Genomic DNA, 14,599 nt, shown 5'->3' on the forward strand with positions numbered 1-14,599 from the left:
ATTCATTTTGAAAATATGAAAATGGAAGTGGCAAGAGCACTATCCGATCCGCATCTGATCCGTTTCCACCCCTAATTTTGGTGGGTTTGATCCTCGAGGGGTCTATGCCCATTTTGCGCACTGTATCCTGATAGAGCAGGTTTAGGATGCTGCCACCGTCCATAAGGACTCGAGTAAGGTGAAATCCGTCAATGATGGGGTCAAGGACCAATGCGGCAGAACCGTCATGACGGATACTGGTGGGGTGGTCCCTGCGATCGAAGGTGATCGGACAAGAAGACCATGGGTTGAACTTTGGGGCGACTGGCTCCATCGCATAGACGTCCCTCAGTGCGCGTTTCCGTTCCCGCTTGGGAATATGGGTTGTGAGGGAGTCCTGGATTAGGGGGTATCCGGACAGCCGGACTATCTCCATTGGCCGGACTGTTAGACTATGAAGATACAAGATTGAAGACTTCGTCTCGTGTCCGGATGGGACTCTACTTGGCGTGGAAGGCAAGATAGGCAATACGGATATGGATATCTCCTCCTTTGTAACTGACCTTATGTAACCCTAACCCTTTCCGGTGTCTATATAAACCGAAGGGTTTTAGTCCGTAGGACAACAATCACAACATACAATCATACCATAGGCTAGCTTCTAGGGTTTAGCTCTCCGATCTCATGGTAGATCTACTCTTGTACTACCCATATCATCAATATTAATCAAGCAGGACGTAGGGTTTTACCTCCATCAAGATGGCCCGAACCTGGGTAAAACATTGTGTCCCCTGCCTCCTGTTACCATCCGGCCTAGATGCACAGTTCGGGACCCCCTACCCGAGATCCGCCGGTTTTGACACTGACATTGGTGCTTTCATTGAGAGTTCCTCTGTGTCGTCGCCGTTAGGCTTGATGGCTCCTATTATCATCGATAGCGATGCGGTCCAGGGTGAGACTTTTCTCCCCTGACATATCTTCGTATTCGGCGGCTTTGCACTGCGGGCTAATTCGCTTGCCCATCTGGAGCAGATTGAAAGCTACGCCCCTGGCTGTCAGGTCAGATTTGGAAGTTTGAACTACACGGCCGACATCCGCGGAGACTTGATCTTCGACGGATTCGAGCCACAGCCGGGCGCACCGCACTGTCACGATGGGTATGACCTAGCTCTGTCGCCGAACAGTACCCCAGAGGCCGCGCCCGCATCAGCTCCGACCCTTAGCTCAGAGCCAACTGCGCCAATCGAGGACGGGTGGTTAGACACCGCCTCAGGGGCTGTGGTCTCAACGGCGATCGAGCCAAACACCAGCCTAATCCTCTGCGCAGCCCATGACCCCAAGGTGCCGGACTCTTTTTCTGACTCCGAACCGCCCGCGCCCCTGCCAATCGAATCCGATTGGGCGCCGATCATGGAATTCACTGCCGCGGATATCTTTCAGCACTCGCCCTTCGGCGAAATTCTGAATTCACTAAGGTCTCTCTCTTTGTCAAGAGAGCCCTGGCCAGATTATGGCCAACGGGATTGGGATGCGGACGATGAAGAAATTCGACGCCCACCCACCACCCACTTAATAGCCACTGTCGATGACTCAACCGACATGCTCGACTTCGACTCCGAATACATCGACGGTATGGATGACGATGCGGGAGGCGAAGAGGAACCACCGCCCACAGGGCGCTGGACGTCCACCTCATCATATGAAGTATACATGGTGGACACACCAAAAGAAGACGACGACGAGGAATGGAAGGACGCAACGTAGGCTTGTTCCCTCGAGAAGCAGTCAAAGCGGCGGTGCAAGCGCCACCCCAAATCCTGCCTCGGCAGAAATAACGATCATACAGACCCAGCGCTGGAGCAGGGCGAACCACCGCCGGACCACGGTAATACAGAGAATCAAACTGAACAAACCAATTCTGTCAAAGATGATAGTCCGGGCAACATAACATCGGACAAGCACCCAGAGCAGCAGAATGCTCGCCAAAGGCTTGTTGCCACCGCGAGGAGTCTGAAAAAGCAGAAGCAAAGGCTAAAGGCTACGCAGGACACACTCCAAATCAAATGGAGTAAAGTACTCAACACAGCAACGAAGTATGGCGGCAATCGCCCCACCAAGAGCTACCCAAAGCGGAAGTTGCTGCCTGAATTCGATGAGGAGGCCTCAGACCCCCCACGACCAAAAATTAAAACAGCCATTTGGCCGGATAGACGACCTCACGGCCAACATAAAGCGGCAAGTAACGCTGCACATAAGCCAATACGCGGTCTACGCGAGGGCTCGCATCAAAAGGAGGGTGAAACCAGATCCATCTATGGACCACACAAGCGTGCTCCAGCATACGATGCAACACAACAAACATCCGAACAACGCGGTACACCCAGATATAGGCGTGCCGCACACCCCCTATGTTTCACCGATGAGGTGCTGGACCATGAATTTCCAGAGGGATTCAAACCCGTAAACATAGAGACATACGATGGAACAACAGACCCTGGGGTCTGGATTGAGGACTATATCCTCCATATCCACATGGCTCGGGGAGATGATCTCCACGTCATTAAGTATTTACCCCTCAAACTCAAAGGGCCAGCTCGGCACTGGCTTAAGAGCCTCCCCAAAAGCTCCATTGGAAGTTGGGAAGAGCTCGAAGACGCCTTTCGGGCAAATTTTCAAGGGACTTATGTCCGACCTCCGGACGCGGATGATTTGAGTCATATAACTCAACAACCCAGAGAGTCAGCCCGAAAGCTTTGGAACAGGTTTCTTACTAAAAAGAACCAAATTGTCGACTGTCCGGACGCCGAAGCCTTGGCAGCTTTTAAGCATAGTGTCCGTGACGAATGGCTTGCCAGACACCTCGGCCAAGAAAAGCCGAGAACAATGGCAGCATTAACAAGCCTCATGATCCGCTTTTGCGCGGGTGAGGATAGCTGGCTAGCCAGATGCAGCACCAGCGACCCCAGTACATCCGAAGTTAGAGATGGAAATGGGAAATCACGGCGCAACAACAATAACAAATGCTGGAATAAAGAAGACAGCATGAAGAGCACGGCAGTAAACGCCGGATTCAGAAGCTCTCGGCCAGGTCAGCAAAAGCCGCCCTCTAAAGGCGCCAGAGACGAACTGTCCAGCCTAAACAATATTCTGGACCAAATTTGTCAGATCTATAGCACCCCTGGTAAACCCGCTAATCATACCCACAGAGAATGTTGGGTCTTCAAGTAGTCCGGCAAGCTCAACACCATACACAAGGGGGAGGATACACCAAGCGAAGACGAGGATGAGCCTCTCAAGCAAGACACTGGGGAACAAAAAGAAATTTCCACCAGAAGTCAAAAAAATAAACGTGTTACACGTGATCAAGGGAAGAAACAAAACGACACTCCCAGAAAAATATGCCCAAGGGCCTATCACCGCGGAGTCCTGCCACTGGTCGTCTCAACCGATCACTTTCGACCATCGTGATTACTCAGCAAGTATCCGGCGTGCAGGATGGGCTGCCCTGGTATTAGACCCAATAATTGACGGATACCACTTCACACGAGTCCTGATGGACGGTGGCAGTAGTATAAACCTGATATACCAGGATACAATCCGCGAAATGGGGATAGACCCAACGAAAATTTGCCATAGCAATACTACATTTAAAGGAGTAACGCCAGGCCCAGGGGCTCATTGCACGGGCTCCCTGCTACTAAAGGTTATATTCGGCTTCCCCGATAACTTTCGTAGCGAACATTTAACCTTCCACATCGCTCCGTTCCAAAGTGGCTATCAAGCACTACTCGGACGGGAAGCTTTTGCTCGCTTTAATGTAATACCGCACTACGCTTCCCTCACACTCAAGATGCCCGGCCCACGTGGCATCATTACAGTGAACGGAAGTATTAAGCGATCTTTGCGCGCCGAAGAGAGTGCACACTAAAAATGGCCTCACCAACTAAAGCATTTAACAAGTCGTCAAGACCACGGACACGGTTAGATGAGTCCGGCGCAGCTATATGTAATTCATACCGGTCACACCCCTATTACAATTACAAGGGGCTCAACGCTCGCAGACAAGTGGCAATTTTTACTCATCTTGAATTATACATGGTTTCTTTAAAAACTATCTCTCTGCAAGTTAACTTTTTCACCTAAAATCCTCTCTTTTACATATGACCATCGTGCTACACCCGTCCAGGATATGGCACAACGGAGACACAGGCGCAGACGTGCAGCAGGGACCCGTTCCAAGGATTCTTTTTAGATTAAGACCCTGCGTAAACCTTTTTTACTGTCTCTTGTTGATACACATCCACCGAATTCTTAGCACAATTGAGAAGGATGCTGACGTCTTGGCATGTGGCCACATCAGCACAATGCACGTACCTGGACACAAGGGGCTTCTTACAAAGGGCACTATTTAGGCCTAGTTTATACCATAAAGACCAAATACCTTAGGGAGTGTTCGACGTCGCGAGTTTGGCCTTATATGCATCAGCTCCGAATCATTATCTTTGGTCAAATGTTGGGTTTGCCCGGCTCCTGTGCTTTGGTGCCTTACGTTCCGCTTTATCGGCTAAGGTAGCACCAGGAGAACTACTACGATTGTGCCCTAGTTCATCTAGACAAGCACCTCAGTAGAGAAAGCCGAAAACTGATTGTCATGATATAGCGTGAGACTGGTCAACCACTCGATGACCTATGGGAATGTTAGAATTCCTCCGCCTTAATGAAGGACCGTTTTTCGGCCAGGCATGTACGCACCCCGAGATCGGGAGAATGCGGAGCCACTAGGGGCTATCTAGTAGCCCCACTGTCAAACTCCTATGGCTAAGTGAAAGTGTTAAAGCATTATAGTCCGGTTTCCTCGTTCGCTACGCCATCACCTCCTTAATAGGACCAAGATGTTGGGTTAAGTGTGAACACGCGTTTTTCGCGAGCACCTCCGCATTATATGTGTGGGGTTGAAGCCGACGGCTGCAATCTTTCAGGTTATACACATGTATACATAAACGGCTGCACAGGAGGCATCATACTACTTTCAGGCAAAAGTATAAACATAGCCTTATAAAATTTCATAAAAGCATTATGCTTACAATGAGAATACATATCACTCAAACATAATGTTCTTCGAGCACTAGGCCTCTATCAAACGAGCACCCTCGAGAACCTCCTTGAAATAGTGCTCGGCAACCACTTGGCCTATGGTCGAACCCTGCGCCGCAATAGTGGTAGCGTCCATCTCCGCCCAGTATGCTTTAACACGGGCAAGGGCCATCCGCGATCCTTATATGCATGCCGACCTCTTCATCACATTAATGCGCGGCACCGCACCTAGGAACTGCTGCACTAAGCTGAAATAGTTGTTCGTCTTTGGCTTTTCCGACCATAGCTGATCCACAACAGACCTCATGGCGAGTCCGAACAACCTATTCAGTTCGGCCCATTCGGCTAGCTGGTCAGTCAATGAAAGCGGATGCTCTGGAACGTTGAATTGCGAGCAGAACAGCTTGTCCACTTCACGATCTGTTTGACCTTGGAAGTACTTGGCCGCATCGGCAGTGCTCGCCGCCAAATCCATATACGCATCCGCCGAACTCCACAGCCGATCCAGAGGGGCATACCGTTGATCTCCAAACTTCCTTCGTAACATGAAGGGCTTCCGAGCCGTAATATCCCCGGCTTCCCGCAGCTCCTCCTTCTTCGCTCTCATAGCAGAACGGGTGTCTTTGTCCGCCATCATGGCCTTCTCAAGGTCCATTGCCTTCGCTCGGTTTTCTTTTTCAAGGCCCCGGCAACGGTCGGCAGTGCCTTTTAATTATATGGCCATCTTGGCCATATTCTCTTGGCTCTCGCAATGTGCAGCCTTCTCGGCTTTCAACTCTTCGGCCGCCTTCAAAGCAGCTGCATTACTAATCCTCGCTTCTTCCTTGGCTCGGCAAGTTCTGCCCGCATGGTTTCCATGGTGGCAGCTCCATCTGCAGTCACAACATATTAAAGATACTGGCATCATGCTGCTCTTACTATGTGGCGTTCACTAGATAATAACACTTACCCTGTGCCTCGTCAAGCCTCTTGTTAACAAGCTCGATGTCGGCGTCTGCTGCATCTAGTTGTCGTTTTAATTTGGCAAACTCACTAGTCCGGCTAGCCACCGGAGCTTCCACCACCTGCACATAGGGGCAGTCTGGTTATTGCCTGGGACTATGATCCTTTGTTCGCCGCCGTTCTCGACGACAACCAGAGTCTCAGGGGCTACTATCTACACAGGGCACACCTAACATGTGCAGTACTATCACATATTATCTCACGTACCTGAAAGCCTGTCAGTAGACTCATAAAGGCTTCATGTAATCTGCTTTCGGCAGACGAAATTCTCTCCATCACCGTACCCATCAGCGTATGGTGTTCTTCTGAGATGGCCGCTCGCCCCACCAGCTCTCTCAGAACGTCCGACCGCATACCAGACGGTGCCGGTCTCTTTTGTTTGTTCTCTTCGGGAGCCGGACACTGGGGACTTCGGGGGTCAACGGGATTATCTTCTGACCTCACCGGATCCGGAGAGGCCCTCCGTGACGACACTTCGGGGTCGCCCGCTTCTTGAGCGGAGGAGTCCGGGGGAGGCATTTTGCTCTCCATCATCTCTGGAAGAAGATCCCCCGAAGACGAGCTCAGCTGAGAGGGGCTAAGGCCCAAACTGCAAGATATATGCGGTGGTTATTTTCTCAGAAAAAAGATAGCATACCTCTACTATTAAAGTATTTTGGATCACTTACGACTCATTGGAGGGATGATCCCCCCGCGGACTTTGTGCGGCAAAAGCACCCCCCGAGGCAGGACCCTCTGTGCGAGACTTCTTCTCCTGTTTGGAGGCTTCGGCTTCCGGATCCTCGGAAGCAGTCCTTTTCCTCCCCGGTTATCCTCCTTCAGGGAGATGCTCATTCCCTCGGTTGGAACTGGCAGCGATGGGGCCCGCGTCCGCCCGTATTATCCCCCCCTCGTATCTTCCTTCAAGGCCTCTGGGCAAGGTGCGACCTCGAGCATCTTTTCCAATACCGGATTTTCCAAACCCTCAGGGAGGGGGGCCAAACACCGAATCATCTTCACCTTTGTTAGCCTGTCCTGGTCAAAAAGCAAACTCTCAGAAATAACTTCATAAAAGAAAGTGTGTTCGGCCAGAGGATTTCTTACTTGTTCGGCGGCGCGGTTAATGCTCAGGCCCACGTCCTCGGTAATATCCGGACACTCTACTTGAGGTCCGAAGAATGACTTGTACATCTCCTCGTGCGTCAGGCCGAGGAAACTTTGAATGGCACGCGGTCCCTCTGGGTTGAACTCCCACAAGCGAAGTGGTCGGCGTTTGCAAGGCTGGACTTGACGAACCAGCATAACTTGTATTACCACAACCAAATTAAAATCTCCCTCGAAGAGATCTCGAATGCGGCTTTGTAGTATAGGAACGTCCTTGGCTGGACCCCAGCTCAGACCCCTGCCAATCCATGACATCAGTTGTGGTGGGGGGCCCGAGCAGAAAGTGGGGGCAGCCGCCCACTTGGCACTTCTGGGAGCCGTGACATAAAACCACTCCCGTTGCCATAATTCGGACACCTCTGGAAAGGAACCTTTCGACCATGGAGCTCCTGCCATCTTGCCTATTAATGCACCTCCGCACGCTGCATGTTGCCCCTGGATCATCTTCGGCTTCACTTCAAAGGTCTTGAGCCACCGGCCGAAGTGAGTGGTAATGCGGAGGAAGGCCTCACACACGATAATAAATGTCGAGATGTGGAGAAAGGAGTCCGGAGCTAGATCGTAGAAATCTAGCCCGTAATAGAACATCAAACCCCTGATGAAGGGATCCAGAGTGAGGCCTAGGCCTCGGAGGAAGTGGGAGACGAACACGACATTCTCGTTGGGTTCGGGAGTAGGGACGACCTGCCCTCGAGCAGGCAGCCGATGCGAAACCTCGGCGGTCAGGTATCTGGCCTCCCTCAACTTCTTAATGTCCTCTTCCATAACGTAGGAGGGCATCCATCGGCCTTGAAGGCTGGATCCGGACATGATTGAAGATCCGGAGCACCTAAACTGGGCTTTGGGTGTTAGAACTCGAGGCAGGGCAAGGGTTCGATTGAGCACGAGAGGGAAAAAGCGAAAACCTTGTCCCTTTATAAAGAGGGTGAATATCAAGCGTCCTCTCCGTAGCCGTTTAGGACTTGCCTATAATCTAGGTGTCCTAGACACGGTTGCGTTACCCACGACCACATTAATGAGAACCACGTAATTGGGGGAACACGATCTCTGCTTTGACAAGACGTGTCAAGAAACCGCCTCGCGTTATGTGAGGAGCTGGTTGAAGAAAAACGGTTCGAATAATCACCGGGCCATGACATAACGTCATGCTGCCAAAACAAGTCAGCAAATTGGATTTGCGAAAATATTATTCTCTCTACGGCGGTATGTGGAACTTATTTTGCAGGGTTGGACACTACCCTCATATTCAAATTCTTCTGTGATGTATTCGGAGAAGGAACCCGCCTTGCAATGCTGAAGACAATACAGCGCACCGGACTCATCGTCATTGAAGCCTGGTTCAGGGGCTACTGAGGGAGTCCTGGATTAGGGGGTCTCCGGACAGCCGGACTATCTCCATTGGCCGGACTGTCAGACTATGAAGATACAAGATTGAAGACTTTGTCTCGTATCCGGATGGGACTCTGCTTGGCGTGGAAGGCAAGCTAGGCAATATGGATATGGATATCTCCTCCTTTGTAACCGACCTTATGTAAATCTAACCCTCTCCGGTGTCTATATAAACCAAAGGGTTTTAGTCCATAGGACAACAACCACAACATACAATCATACCATAGGCTAGCTTCTAGGGTTTAGCCTCTCCGATCTCGTGGTAGATCTACTCTTGTACTACCCATATCATAAATATTGATCAAGCAGGACGTAGGGTTTTACCTGCATCAAGAGGGCCCGAACCTGGGTAAAACATTGTGTCCCCTGCCTCCTGTTACCATCCGGCCTAGGCGCATATTTCGGGACTCCTTATCCGAGATCCGTCGGTTTTGACACCGACAGGTTGCGTATATCATGTTTACCATTTTCACTTGGGGAGGAAATTTCTTCTGTCCTCCTTTGTTCGGCGGCTGGGGCTCCTCCTCGTCGTCGCTATGTAGCCCCTTTTCCTTGTTTTAGGCATTCAACTTGCCGGCCTGCTTGAACACCCAGCATTTTCTGTTGGTGTGGTTGGCTGGTTTATTAGGGGTGCCGTGAATTTGGCATGAACGATCGAGTATGCGGTCCAAGCTGGATGGGCACGGATTGCTTCTTTTGAACGGCTTTTTCCGCTGACTGGATTTAGAGCCACTGAATCCAGCATTAACTGTCGTGTCTTCGGCGTTGTCGTCGTTATTGTGGCGCTTGTGTCTGTGGTCTGCCATTGCTCTCTTTGGCATCTAAATTGCCAGGATCTCTTGATGTGTTGTTGCTGCGATCCAGCCAGCTGTCTTCGCCCGCAAAAAAGTGGGTCATGAGTGTCGTGAGGGCTGCCATGGATTTCGGTTTTTCTTGGCCGAGGTGTCGGGCGAGCCACTCGTCGCGGATGTTATGCTTAAATGCCGCTAAGGCCTCGGCATCCGGACAGTCAACAATTTGGTTCTTTTTATTTAGGAACCGAGTCCAGAATTTCCTGGCTGATTCCCCTGGATGTTGGGTTATGTGACTCAAATCATTGGCATCCGGTGGTTGCACATAAGTGCCTTGGAAGTTGTCAAGGAATGCGTCCTCCAAATTCTCCCAACTGCCAATGGAGTTTGCCGGTAGGCTATTGAGCCAATGCCAAGCAGGTCCTTTGAGTTTTAATGGGAGGTACTTGATGGCATGTAGATTGTCACCGCTGGCCATGTGGATGTGGAGGAGGAAATCTTCAATCCATACTGATGGGTCTGTTGTACCATCATATGATTCGATGTTCACGGGTTTAAAACCTTCTGGGGATTCATGATCCATTACTTCATCAGTGAAACATAGGGGGTGTGCGGTGCCTCTGTGCCGGGCTATATCACGACGCAGTTCATACGAGTCTTGTCTGCTGTATTCGGCCCGGCCGGATTTGCTTTTAGTATATCCGGCATGACGGTCGTCGTCACGCGTTGGTGCACGCCCGCGTGATCCGTAGATCGATCTTACATGTCCTGCTTTGTTTTCCAATACGTCTCGCAGGTCCTATGTGTTACCCCGAGCCTTGGTATTTTTGTTTGACTGGCGGCGGGGTGTGGGCTGGACTTCGGCCTGATATGCTGCTTTGTCTCGGCCACGAGGTGGCCGGTCAGCCACATCATATGCTGGAAGCGTAGGCTTTAATGCTTCCTCCTCGAGTTGGGGTAGCAACCTGCGCTTTGGGTAACTTTTGGTTGGGCGCTCGAGTTCGTATTCCTCAGCCGCCAGGACCTCAGTCCATCTATTCGCTAGCAAATCTTGGTCAGCTTAGAGCTGATGTTGCTTTTTCTTCAGGCTTTTTGATGTGGCTATGAGCCGGCGCTTGAAGCGCTCCTGTTCGACGGGATCCTCAGGCACGATAAATTCTTCATCGCCGAGGCTCACCTCGTCTTCGGAGAGAGGCATGTAATTGTCATCCTCTGATTCTCCATCTGCTGCCTGTTCCTTAGGGCTAGCTTGCCCGTCCTCCCGCTCAAGGCCTGGCTAGAGGGGATTGTCTTCGTCTTCGGCACTATCCGCAACGTTATTGTCTCTTGTGCTAGTATCACCGCTTTTGCTATGGCGGGGCTTAGAGCGGCGCCGTTGATGCCGGTGCTTAGATTGCTTCTCGAGGGGATTATCCTCTGTTGCTTTATTGCCATCGCTATCTTTGGGGGTGTCCACCATGTATATATCATATGATGAGGTGGTAGTCCAGCGCCCTGTGGGCGGTGGTTCCTGTTCTTCTCCTACATCGTCGTCCATACCGTTGATGTTTTCGGAGCCTAAATCAAGCATGTCGGTTAAGTCGTCGACAGTGGCTATTAAGTGGGTGGTGGGTGTGGAACGAATTTCTTCGTCGGCCGCTTCCCACTCAGGCCGGACACAGTTCGGCGAAGGGCCTCCTGACAAGGAGAGAGACCTTATTGAATTTAGCACATCGCCCAGGGGCGAGTGCTCAAAGATATCCGCGGAGGAAAACTCCATAATCGGTGCCCAATCAGATTCGATAGGCACTGACGTAGGCGGTTCGGAGCCCGTGGCCGGGGATGAATCCAGGACTCCGGCAACACAGGTCTCGTAGGAGGTGAAGTCAGTATTCGGCTCTATCCCCATTGAGTGTGCGGCCTTCGTGGCAGAGTCCATCCACCCGTCCTCGGACGGCGCAATCTGCTTCGGATTGAGGGCCGGAGTAGCCACAGGTGTGATATCCCGAACACCGTCCGACGGCAGAGCTAAGTCATGCTCATCGCGACTGTGCGGTGCACCTGACATGGGCTCGAATCCGTCAAAGATCAAGTCTCCATGGATGTCGGCAGTATAGTTTAAGCTTCCAAACCTGACATGACGGCCAGGGGCGTAGCTCTCGATCTGCTCCAGATGGCCAAGCGAGTTGGCCCGCAGTGCGAAGCCGCCGAATACGAAGATCTGTCCGGGGAGAAAAACCTCACCCTGGATCGCATCATTACCAATGATCGAAGGAGCCATCAAGCCTTATGGTGACCGCACAGTGGAACTCTCAATGAAAGCACCAATGTCGGTGTCAAAACCGGCGGATCTCGGGTAGGGTGTCCCGAACTGTGCGTCTAAGGCGGATGGTAACAGGAGGCGGGGGACACAATGTTTACCTAGGTTCGGGCCCTCTTGATGGACGTAATACCCTACTTCCTGCTTGATTGATCTTGATGATATGAGTATTACAAGATTGATCTACCACGAGATCGTAGAGGCTAAACCCTAGTGAGGGAGTCCTAGATTAGGGGGTCTCCGGATAGCCGGACTATATCCATTGGCCGTACTGTTAGACTATGAAGATACAAGATTGAAGACTTCGTCTCGTGTTCGGATGGGACTCTACTTGGCGTGGAAGGCAAGCTAGGCAATACGGATATGGATATCTCCTCTTTTGTAACCGACCTTGTGTAACCCTAACCCTCTCTGGTGTCTATATAAACCGAAGGGTTTTAGTCCATAGGACAACAATCACAACATACAATCATACCATAGGCTAGCTTATAGGGTTTAGCCTCTCTGATCTCGTGGTAGATCTACTCTCGTACTACCCATATCATCAATATCAATCAAGCAGGACGTAGGGTTTTACCTCCATCAAGAGGGCCCGAACCTGGGTAAAACATCGTGTCCCCTGCCTCCTGTTACCATCCGGCCTAGACGCACAGTTCGGGTCCCCCTACCCGAGATCCGCCGGTTTTGACACCGACATTGGTGCTTTCACTGAGAGTTCCACTGTGTCGTCGCCATCAGGAAGGATGTCTCGTCCCGTCTTTAAAGACGGCACTATTGCTGAGGGAGCTTTGGCTATCGCCCAAACTCTTCGGCTAGGTGGTTTTCTTATGACCGCATGTTCGGCCGCTGCGCCGATGATGACTTCTCGGGTCATCGAAAGCAATCTTCACGTCAACTCTGAACTTGCCGAGCAGTTAGATCCAATGGAGCTCTCTTCCCTGAACGAGCTCTTGGATCACATCGCTGCTATGGGAGTCGCTACAGACTACGGTCAGATTGGGCCTAGACCCGATCTGAGAGAGATCAACTCTCCCCAGGTCACCCATCACGTTGCAGTGGTGGAGGAACAATGCGGCAACCCTCCATCTATCTTAAGGACTAGCTATGTCCGGATTCCCGATCCCTCCAAGCCGGATATCCGCGGAGGAGAGGACGTCACTCAAGGCCTGAACCTAGAATCAGGCAGCGGGCTAGATTTATCGGAAAACATCCAAGAATCGAAACTTCCAAGTTCGGAAACTCCTTGGCCCCTGAGTCTCAGATTGGGTGTGGATTCGGATTCAATTCCACCCACCCACCCAAACATACGCGATATATCCCAAATTAGGCAAGAGCCTGAAGAAACAGTACACCATTACTGGGCCAGATTCCTCCTGGTCATGAACAGGATAAAGGACTGCCACGAGGAAGACGCAATTTCATTCTTCTGCAATAATTGCACGGACAAGGGAATCCTCAACGCCATAAGTTGCCACTAAATTACATGCTTTGCCGACTTGGTGTCCATAGTATGAAAGTACTGTGCGATGGAAAGTGCCTGGAAAACCGAAATAAAATTTTGGGATAATCCGGCCCTGAATACAAACCAAGTCCGAAATAAAAGGGTGCATTATCACAATACACCTGGGTTAACTACCAAAAAGAAAAAGCCCTCTACGGGGCAAGGAACCGTACTGGAGGGATGGCTCAACGGACCCTGCAAAATCCATAGTACAGCGGATGCAATACCAACACACAGCCTTAGAGCATGTTGGATACTCCGACAGGTGGCCAAAAGTGGTGAGGATCTACTCCTCCCAAATACCACAGAGCACCATCCCGTGGACAACAATACGGTGTTAACGGTCTTTGAGACCTTCGCGTGAAATAATAGACGCAAGCGAACACTCCGCAGCATGGCCGAAATCTGCCACATAGCAGAAATAAATCCTTGGAGTGACACGGCTATTACCTTCAATGCCAGTGACGAACCCAAATTCCGAACAGCCCGAGCACCAGCCGCACTGGTCCTCAGTCCAATCGTGGACGGCTTTCGACTCACCAAGGTACTCATGGACGGCGGCAGCGGATTAAACCTCATCTATGAGGAAAATCTTCAAAAGATGGAAATAGACTGGAGCCGCATTGAGCAAAGTAGCACAACCTTTAGAGGAATCATCCCCAGTCGGGAAGCACGCTGTGCTGCAACAATCACACTAGATGTGGTATTCGGCACGCCGGATAATTACAGGTCCAAAGAAATTACATTTCAAGTGGCCCCGTTCACCAGCGGATGCCACGCTCTACTAGGGCAGGAGGCGTTTACAATCTTCCAAGCCATACCCCATTACGGGTACATGAAGCTCAAAATGCCCGGGCCCAACGGAATCATCACTCTTGCTAGTGATCCGGACATAGCACTCTGCGCCGAAAATAAGATAGCCGCACTGGCCCTTGAGGCACTATCCGAAGCCCTAGCGTCCGAGGAACTAACTGTGCTGCGCTCCACGGTGAACAGGGACAATGTGATACTCGATAAAAGATCCAAGTCCACCTCCTTTAAACCGGCGAACGAAATAGTCAAATTCCAAGTCCATCCAACGGACCCTACAAAAACAGCTTCCATTGGGGCACAATTAAACCCTGATGTCGAAGCCGCACTGCGAGAGTTCCTATGCGAGAACTGGGACATTTTTGCCTGGCACCCTTCAGACATGCCAGAAATCCCACGCAGGCTGGCTGAGCACAGCCTAAATATCCTAAAAGGATTCAAGCCAGTCAAGCAGGCTCTTCGACGTTTCTCCGAACCTAAGAGACAAGCCATGGGAGAGGAACTAGCCAAGCTATTGGAGGCCAGATTCATCAAAGACATAAAACATCCGGACTGGCTAGCAAACCTGGTGATGGTACCAAAGAAGGACAA

The sequence above is a fragment of the Triticum dicoccoides genome, chromosome 1A, assembly GCF_002162155.2.
Source record: "Triticum dicoccoides isolate Atlit2015 ecotype Zavitan chromosome 1A, WEW_v2.0, whole genome shotgun sequence".
Taxonomy (NCBI): domain Eukaryota; kingdom Viridiplantae; phylum Streptophyta; class Magnoliopsida; order Poales; family Poaceae; genus Triticum; species Triticum dicoccoides.